The following is a 10661-nucleotide window of genomic DNA, read 5'->3' as shown; positions in this document are numbered from 1 at the left end:
TAGGTATAAGATAGCCATCTTTTTCTTAGATGCAGGTCAAATTAGACATTATCCAAATAGTGTCAGCAGGGAACCCAGTTGGTGAAAGGAAGGTTTTACAGACTCCAGTGGCCTCACATGCTATTTGGAAATCAGTACAGCGCTGGTTGCCCGGTGCAGCTGTGGTTGCTATAGGGATGGACTCCTGTGAGTATTCCATCTGCTGCAAGAGGGACAGCTTGGAAGCCCCTCACAGGTCTTAAGAAGAAATGAAGCAAACAAATGACTCATCTGGTTAGGAAGGCTGGTTTGACTAAGTAGCTATTTCAGCAGATTTCAAGCATATGCATCCTATATGCTTTGGTCAAACCAGAAAAATCTTAAATTTCAAAATTGGTTGTAAATATTATCCAAATTTCAATTACTTTGAACACATACATGTTACCTAAGCACAATATGTTGTAACTCTTTTGTGTTAAATTTAGCAAATGCACATTTATTTCAGTTGTTTAAACCACATTTTCCAGAACAATTAATATTAGCGTCTAAACAAAATGAAGGGCTCATTTAACAGACTCATTTTGGAGGACACAGCAAAAACAGACTTCTGTGATGAGTCCATATGGAATGTCGGGGTCTCACACATGCTGGAAAAAATTAACTCAAAGTTGTCTGAAACTATTTTTAGCATTGCCCCCTTATTACTAAACACAAAGATTGATTTAAAAATCTGGACATGTGCTAATATTACTTTTAAACTCCTGCATCCATCCAAACTAACAAAATTAAATAAGGTCCAATGTCGAGCATTTTGAAATATTATTAAAAAAAAGAGCCCTTGTTTCTTGGATTCTCAAAAAAAAAAAAAAAAAATCAAATATCCTGAAGGGAAATTGAGCTGTTGGACATTGATATTGTGGAGAATACAAAATATTTGAAAATACTAGTGACAGAGGCTGCTACAGGACATTTTTCTATTAAAATGGTTTTGCCTACTTATTTGGTGGATAACTAATGTAGCTGACTAATGTAGTTTTCATGTTATATAAATTTAAAATTACATGACATCCTTAATGCAGCAGAACCATGTTAAAGAAGAACAGATGTTCTTCTTCATAAACTGGATCCTCAAAGCATCTCCGATGGAAAGGCATATCTGAGTTAAACGTGATCTTTTTGAAGTTGTCCCCTAACTATTCAAATATATCACCATAGAAATTAAATGTTAATTTAATTTGAGTTCTATTACTCAAAACGGTACCTCCATAGGTCTACCCTACCAAACTGTCCCTAAACAAAATGACCTATGTGCCCTAAGGACAGAGAGCTTAACTTCAGAAACTCACAAGAGAGGCAGAAGAGTTCTATCTATGGTCCAATATTCTTTTTGAATAAAGAAAGACAGCTAGCAGACAGGTAAGTTTCCATATAAGACAGATAATACGCTCGACGCTATGCTACTAATCCCAGGCTGAGTGTCTTCAGGTGGCCTTGCTTCTTCTCCTTCTACTGAAACTTTCCATCTGGGCTTCTTTTTTACCATCACTTTCACACCTGTACCCTCCCAGCTTCCACTGGTATCAAATTTAGATGCCATTTTTCTCAATTCCCCATGGTGTTCCCATGTTATCTAATTCATGCTAAGTTGTTAATGACTGATAATGAATTCATATGGCATCCCTCTCACATGATGTATTTGAAGTTTTTAGCAGAAATCTTGCTTTTTTTAATGCCATTAAGTAAGAAATGATATATTTTTTGGTGTCAGGTAGAAGTGACTGAGAGATACTTTGGAGCAAGGCAAGGGTGAAGCAAGGGAGATTTTTTTTCAATCCCTCTGATTTTTGTCACACGTGAAATGGTCTAATCTGCTTCAATGCAAGATTGGATCTTTGCTTAATCTGCATACAATGTATTATAAAAAGATCAAAAACTGCGATTTTTATGCTCAGTTTTGATATCATTAAAGGAATATTCTCTAAGCAGCATTATGCATACGTTCTATATAAATGTAATATACATTGTTTTACTCATTCTCTGAAAATTTGTGATCCATTGAAGGCAGAATAAAGCTTAATATGTTTAATGGTGTAGAAAATCAGAAAGACAAAGCTTAGGCTAATCAGGGACTGACCAAGTCATTGGTTTAGCAGATTTATAAATACGGAAGGGAACGATTAAAGAAATACAAGGTAGACTAACCAGGAAGCAATTAGTAGAGACACCAATTTTATAAGATTTTATTTTAGACAAATGTGTTTGATCCTCTTTAAAAATTTAGGCAACGGAACATTTTAGTAAAGATTTGACACACCAAAGCAGAGTAAGCAAAGATTCACATATCTCAAGATTCTAGAATCAGGATGAAAGACCAACTGGATATACAAATCTTCCCCCTCCTCCTCCACTTCCTCATCTCTTTTTCTCTTCCTCTCTTTCTCGTTCCTTTATTTCTCTCTTTCTTCTTCCTTCCTTCATTCTTTCATTCAATAAATATATCCCTAATGCAAACAGTTCTGGAGGATACAGCAGTAAGTCAATCAAAATTTCTTTTCTCCAAAGGTGTATTCTAGTTAGAGACAGACAATTAGCAATGTATACTGTGGTGATAAGCGCTATGAAAATCATGAATCTGGGTAAGGACATGGAGTATTGGGAGGGACAGTTCCGAAGAAGATCTCCCCAGTGAAGTGATAATTGAGGGGAGAAAAAGGAATTAAACCATGATACTGGGATGAAGCATCCAGGATACAGACCGAATGGTACATTCAGAGACCCTAAGCAAGTATGCTTGGCTCTTTGAGAAAGAGCCAGGAGATCCTAGTGCCTGCAGCACAGTGAGCAAAGATATTTTCCAGGGATGAGTTAGCACAGGTCACTGAGGGCTATACTAGGAACGCTTTATAAGCCAGTGTAAGGAATTTTGTGGGGTTTTTTTTTAAGGTGCGGCTATAGGAGTTGTAAGCAGAGAAAAATCATGTGCTAGTCTACATATTCAAGGGAACTTAAATTTTTTAACTAGCTTTGAATCCACAAAGCCATTAATCTAAGGTCTCATAGAAAAATACCAATTCAAATAATTACTTTCTTGAAATAAGATATGAAAAAGAATGTCCCAATCTGCACAACTGGAAAGGTTCTGAAGAACTTATTTTTAAAAAATCAAGACCTTGGGCAGCCCGGGTGCCTCAGCGATTTAGTGATGCCTTCGACCCAGGGCGTGATCCTAGAGTCCTGGGACCGAGTCCTGCATGGAGCCTGCTTCTCCCTCTGCTTGTGTCTGCCTCTCTCTCTCTCTCTCTCTCTCAAATAAATAAATAAAATTTTTTAAAAAATCAAGACCTGGACCTTAATTAACACCCAAACTCATACCATTTCATGGTTTTGATGTTGCAAAGACCCAGCAAGAAGGAAACTATGGGTGATTATCTGATATAACACTTCCATTTCAAGGAGGAACAGAGTCCTTGAGACACTGAGAGATAGAGGCAGAGCTTAGGTAAATGGAGAACTCTTTTCTACCTTGTTTCTCTTCCCAAAACATTCTATTATACTTTAAATACCTGAACATATAGGTTGGAAAGCATAAAATAGATAGAAATTAACTTGAAAGCCAAACTAAACAATGTTTTTGAGGGAGATCCATCGAGCAGGACCTTAAATTGTTGTATTAGAACCCAGATACTATGTAGAGAATTTGTTTGTTTGTTTGTTTGTTTGTTTGTTTGTTTGTTTGAAATGGAATCCATCAGTGGAAACCTGGAAACCAGGGCATTGGCTTCTAAGCCTCTCCTGACACCTTTACCTAATTAATAGCTGGCACTTTTATTTTTAAGAGATGACATTCATAGAATCTATATGGAATAACCAATAATGAAATGCATACAGAAGATGGTGAAGATCATGTCAAAACTAAAAGACAAAAAATTGAAAGGAGAACATAATAAGGAAGAATGATGTTTGAATTCTTTTACTAATTTAAAAATACTGAAAGTAAATTTGTTGGGACAGCATAATTTTATTTATTTACATTTAAAAGAAAAAGTTAAGTATATTGATAGGGATAATTAAAAACCTATTTAAGAGATTAATATTTGTAGCTATTTCTTTAAAATCAGATTTTAAGAAATCACCAGCTAAATCATTTTTGTAAGCTTTTGTTTTAAGGTAAATATATATTATTAATAAAAGACCACATGTCACAAGAAGCTACGTTTCATCGGAGCGCACGCTCAGAATTGAACATAGGACAGCATAAAGAACATCCAACTATAACTATCAGCCAAAACTTTAAAAATTGCATTCAAGACTTTATTCATGCTGATGATTAGACATGATAACAAATCCACTGACTTCAAGATATTGAAGTTGTTCTTCTCAATATTTAAAAGCATATGATTTTCTCAGAACATGGATTTAAAGAAAGGTCATCTAAATTTCCAAAATTTTATTAAGGTCACACTGATGCAGGGAATATACTTTTCCTAACTGTTAATCTATTATTTTTACTGGTTGTGAAAATGAACATAAAATTAGAAAAATTCTAGGGCATCTGGGTGGCTCAGTGGTTGAGCATCTGCCTTTGGCTCAGGTCGTGATCCTGGGGTCATGGGGCCAAATCCTGCATCAGGCTTCCCTGCCTATGTCTCTACCTCTCTCTGTGTGTCTCTCATGACTAAATAAATAAAAATCTTTAAAAAATAGAAATATTTTAATACTTCTTACATAGTATTATATATTTACTAATTATGTATATACTAATATATTATGCATTATATATTATGTGTTATGTTTGTACTAATTACATGGTATTTAGTATTTTTTCTAAGACTGAGGGGAAAATCCACTGTTTTTGGACCAAAACTTATTCATTCACAGTTCTACATTTGGGGAATGTGATGATGTGTTCAAGCATTTCAAGTTTTCTAGTAAATGTTAGCATAACTCTATAATAGTAGAGCACTTACTAACTTTCAGATATGTAGTCTTTTATGGATCATTTTAATGTGTATGGCCTACCTACATAAGTAGAGAAAGGAAATCAATTACAGATATAATCATAAAAAGGAGAATTTAATATTTGTTCTGTATCATAAAGGTTTCAGTCTTATGTTTATGCCTCGATTGTATTTATACAATTATTACTGTTATTACACTAATATTATAATATTGAATAAACTTGTATGGCCTACTAAGTCTTAAAGTACATTTGTATAAAATCTCCCGCTTGATCTTGAAGATAAGTCTGTGGAATAAACATTACTATGGGTTTCTTGAAGTTGGGTGAGTAATTGGTTGAGGGGAGAGTCAAAGTGAGAGTCATAAAACTGTTCTTTTTGTGGTTGTTTAATGGAAGTTTTGTGATGGCTGTAACTGATATGGGAGTGCAGATTTATAATCCACAGCATCTATATTTAAATAATTTATAATAATAGTTGGGAAGGATGCGCAAGAAATCCATTTGAGTGATAAGGAGTATACTCAATAAACCCATTTAAGACCTTTGGTAATAAGTGACTGTAGCAAGATTACAGGATACAAGGTTAACATATGAAAGCCAATTGCTTTCATACAAGCTAACAATAAATTGGAATGTGAAGTTAAAAACACAGTATCATTTATAATAGCACCCCAAAAAATAAAAACCAAGGTGTATATCTAATAAAAAGTATATTGGATATATTTGTGGGAAACTATAAAACTGATCTAAATAAATGTAGAGAAATTCTGTGTTTATGCATTGGATGATTCAACATTGTTAAGTTGTCATTCTTCCTTAGTAAATGATTGCACAAGTGAATTAAAGAAACTTGGCAAATGTATTTTTTATTTTTTTGCTCATTCTAAAAATCACTATTTTTTCACAAAAGAACACAGAAGTAATTCAGCACAGAAAATAATCATTATTCTAATCATTATACTACCCTTTCTAAAACATGAATTACGTTGTGATTCACTTCTATAGTAAATTATGGCAATGATTATTCATTTCTACTGAGGAACTATTCCATTCGACTTTGATTTTCTTTGGAAAGGTATCCCTTTCCCCATCTCATGTAACTCTAGTGACATCATGAAATAGAGTGCCCACTCATTCCCTGGATAGACAGGCAAGCATGTTACCCAAGTCCTGCCAATCATGGCATTGATTAGTTCATTGTGTATAACACAACCAGCACCAACCACAGAACTGCTATTTTATTTATTAGCCTTAAGAGATAAACAGTTTATCTTCCTTCCTGATCTCACATTGTAAAGATGTAGACTTAGGGCTGCTCACAACTTTCTTTCCTGCAGCATGAGAGAATGAGGCTAACCTGTGACAAGCAAATCTGAAGAAGGAAAGAAAAAGATCTTTGGTAATGTCATTTTGATTGAGCCATTGCATCAATCATGATTAAATTTCCTGGCTGTGTGAGACAAAATCTATGGGAGTTTTTGTTGTTGTTTGTGTTTTCTTTTGTTTGCTTAAGCCACTTTGAGTTGAGTTTCTGTCACTTCCAACAAAAATTGTCCTTAACAAAACATGTTTTTCCTTTAAAACACAGCTTTTAAATTAGTAATAGAGCAAGATAATAACAGAGCTACAAAAAGTTAATTGCAGAAGAAACTCAGGATTGGTTCTGTATAGTTATCAATGTAGTCATCAATGCCTACATCTACTCTAATTGGTCAATAATTATGCCCAACCAATCATTCAAATATTTTGGTTATCATAAACTTGAAGAGAGGCCAGAGAGACTACATATACAGAAGTTAAAATGCTCAACAAACTATGAATAGCTAGAAAAAAAAAAACTATTAATAGCTATAGAGATATTAATTATTGGTGATTTCTTTCAAATAATCCATGGAACTTTGCACCTTTTCATTTACTGAGTGTTTGATAAAGAAATGCATCTCTGACAGGACTAAACCTTCCCTTACAAAAATTTCAATTGTTCCAGTGCATCAACTAGATGAGTGGGTTCCCAAAATGTTGGTGCCAATCAGATGAAGACAAGTGAGGAGGCTCATTAATCCAAGATAGGACTATATTGACAGCTTGCGGCCAAAAAAAAATAGTCTAATGAATTTTTCTATATTCTGCTCTTTGAAACATAACCCAATAATTTATCACTGTCCAACTCATATCAGGGAATTTCATGCTTTCCATAAAGTCTGATATTAATCTCATAACTTTTAATAAACTGTTCATTGAGGTCACACCGACTTTCGCTTTCTGGATTCAGTATGCTATTAGCATATTTTTTTCATGTTTGTATGTTTAATCTTGGTAACAATACCAAGATTTTTTTCTAATGATTTCTATTTCTGTACAGAACTTTTCTTAAGATTTATTTATTTGAGACAGAGAGAGCACATTCGAGCAAGGGTAGGGGCACAGAGGAGGGAAAGAATCTCAAGCAGACTTCTTACTGAGAGAGGACCCCAATGGGGGAGTCCAACCCTGAGACTATGACCTGAGCCAAAATCAAGGGTTGGAGGCTTAACCAACTGAGTCACCCAAGTGCCCTTGTACATAACTTTTATATGTTCATGCTTATACGTGTAATCTTTATATTCTTAAACTATAAGATAAAACCAATTCCTCTTTTTTCTTCCAAATGGTCATTTTAAATAAAAACCTTTGTATTCACCTGTATATTTCATTTGTGTCTTATATTTAAGTATGAATACATATACAAACATTTGCTTTTTTTGCATGTTTTTTTTTTTTTTTTTTTTTTTGCAGTTCTATACCTTTATTTGACAATCAGCGATTAGTTCTCATCCTCATTAACAGTCTGTAGATTTTGGAAAGTGGTGACATGTACGTAGGTAACCAGCGTATAGAGCTTGTTTGGTGAATCTTCATCCTCCTTACGTTTTCTGGACAACCGCACACAGATACTGTATGGAACGTTCCTTATTCCTTTGACCCAGACAGCTTTGTTGAGCCTGGTGTCAATGTGCACATCTGGAGTTCCCATCTCCTTCAAGGCAAATTTCCGGATCTCTTTGAGTGCCCGAGGGGCACACTTCTTGCAACCCACTCCGTGGATACGTTTGTCAATGTTGATGGTGCGTTCTCTGGTCACTACCTCATTGATGACAGAATGGCCCTTCTTCTCAGCCACCCTTCTTGGCAGGGGCCATTCTGCTGGGCCCTAGTTTGAAAGGAAGATTTTTTTTTTGCTTGTCTTTACATTGCACTTTTACCCTATTTTTACATTTCTGTAATTTCTGATACAAAGTCTGCAATAACATTCATACAAATTGTTATATAATCCTATATTTTTAATGATTTCTACAGGCTAAAATTAATTGAAGCCTTCTCATGAGGTTAGCATTATGTTTTCTAACATTCTTGCCTCTTTTTAAATGAGAGATATGATATGGTTCTCTAATCCTTTGCCCATGAAGATAAGTGTCATCTTTAAGAAATTCAATGTATTTTCTTCTTCAACTCTTGTCCAGTTGTAAATATATTTCTAATATGTATCTATCTCCTTGGAGGTCTTTCTGCTCAACTTGGAAGTTTGACAATAATACCACCTGAACCCTGTCTCATCAATGGTCAATACTCAGCTGGGTTTTCAAGCTTAAAGAAAGTGAAAATCAAACCTATAGTTTTTAAGGTTGTGTATATGACATCCAATGGCAAGAGAGTGAATAAAAGCCCATGATATCACACATTAAAGCAAAATCAAATGAAATGAATAAAGGAGTTTTCAAAGATTTTTTTTTTTAATTAGGACAACATAATGATCCCAAACCTCAGACACCCTAACAGGAGCTCAGATTATTATAATCACATAAAAGGAAGTCCATGGTGGGCTTTTGTACATGAATTTCTGTTTTCCCTACATACGCAACCAATGGAGTCAGGTTCTCTTCCCACTACAGCTCATGCTGTTTTTCCCTGCAGAGACAGAAAGCAAACATTGTACAATGGTGATTTATGTTCCTAGACCTTCCAGTTGACGATAACTCCATGCTATCTTTAAGTCAAACCATAGACAGAAGAGGTTTCTGATGTGAGACACACTAGGGTTAATCTACAAAATATTAAACAATCGATAAAATGAAAAATTTGCTCAAATTGGTTGTTCTGAGTAGGGTATGAAGATATAGAAGAGCATTTGCATAGGGACCCATTTTATAACACACACAGCCTTTATGTGTCTGCTCCCACCACTAAACTAACCTTTTCAAGAAAAGACCTATGTATGCTACTTTTTTCTATTGCCCATATACTTAGCCTGGTTGATATTCAGTAATCTAGAATTTGCCATTGGATGAACAGGTAGATGAATGAATGAGTAAATGAAATGTTGCTCTCCTGACTTTACTGTTAGTTTAAACTAAATTTTGTCTCTATTTTTGTACCTAATGTCAGTTAAGAATTCTCGTAACATGACAGTATGCCCAAAGACCAATATGCTAATGAGTCTCAGTAACCATTGGTTCAGAATGCAAATATCGTTACGAAGGAAAAAAAAAACTTTAACACATCAAACATCACAGTACAGGATACATTTTTTTTTATTAACAATGAAAGGAAAGGGAGAGGAAAGCATTAAAAGGCTCATCTTCAAGCAAATCAAATATGAGATGTTCACAAGCAATCTATTTAAAAAGGAAATTGTCTTTTCTGACCTTTGCAGTGTCCATGAAAGATAATATACTCAAGGTATCAGAAAGATTAAAGGTGTGTTTACTAAGAATTAAGACTGGTGGCAAAGCACAATTTTACTTTCAAACTTTGTTTTTTAAAGAGACTATTTCAGTCTGACTTACGTAACATTGAATTATAGAATACTGCACCCGTCTTTGACCAGCAAAAAGGTCACACGATGCAAAGGATAATAACTTATAAATATGGCATATTTCAGAGAGAAAAGAATATTTAAAAGATAATCAGCAAGTCTGACCTTTTGGAACTCCCATTCATTTTTTACAGTCTAAGCACTGAAAAGACTTACTTGTCTTTTCACTTGGATAGAATCTTTCTGATAGCTGGGAGAGAGGAGATCACTTCCCTCCCCTTCCAATACTGATAGGCTTTGTCCTATCTCTCTGTATTTTAATACACATACATGTGCAAGCTCAAACTTTCAAGGAATAAAACATTTAATTCTCTAAACTCAAAATGATTGCAAGACTTCTCTCCTCTTCAAGGCAAAACTCCTTTAAAAAGTGAATACACATGCTATATCACCCCTCGTGCTTTCCATAATTCATTCATCCACTAAATGTTCATTCTGGACCTCATCTGTGGCAGAAATTATTGTATGTGCTGGGAAACCAGCAGCAAGCATAACAGACAATCCTAAGACATAAGTATCTTCCATCCTAGTGTGAAGGAATTAGACAACAAACATCATGAATAAGTAAAGCATGTAGTACATCACTTCCACAGATGAAAAATAAATCACAGTAAATATATCAAAGCTTTGAGTGAGGCAGCAATTTTTAATGAGATGGTTAGAAGATGAGCAAACACTTGATGAAGGTGGGGGATTTAGCCAAAGGGATAGGAGACAGTAGAAGGCTCTAGCCAGTGCAAAGGCCATAGTGTACAGTGTGCCTATTGAGTTTGAGAAACAACAGGACACCAGTGTGGCCAGAGGACCTTAGCAAGGGGGAGAGTAATAGATGATGAGGTCAGATAGGGGGCACCAGAACATGTATAGCTT

At 34.9% G+C, this 10661-nt stretch overlaps 1 pseudogene; it reads right to left on the bottom strand.

Annotated features, from left to right (window-relative positions):
• Nucleotides 1-7742: 7742 nt before the first annotated feature.
• On the bottom strand, nucleotides 7743-8139 carry LOC144296531 (large ribosomal subunit protein eL31 pseudogene; annotated as a pseudogene).
• Between the last annotated feature and the right edge of the window lie 2522 nt (nucleotides 8140-10661).

Source organism: Canis aureus, chromosome 24, assembly GCF_053574225.1.
Source record: "Canis aureus isolate CA01 chromosome 24, VMU_Caureus_v.1.0, whole genome shotgun sequence".
Classification (NCBI taxonomy): Eukaryota; Metazoa; Chordata; class Mammalia; order Carnivora; family Canidae; genus Canis; species Canis aureus.
This window is presented reverse-complemented; position numbering and strand designations above follow the sequence as displayed.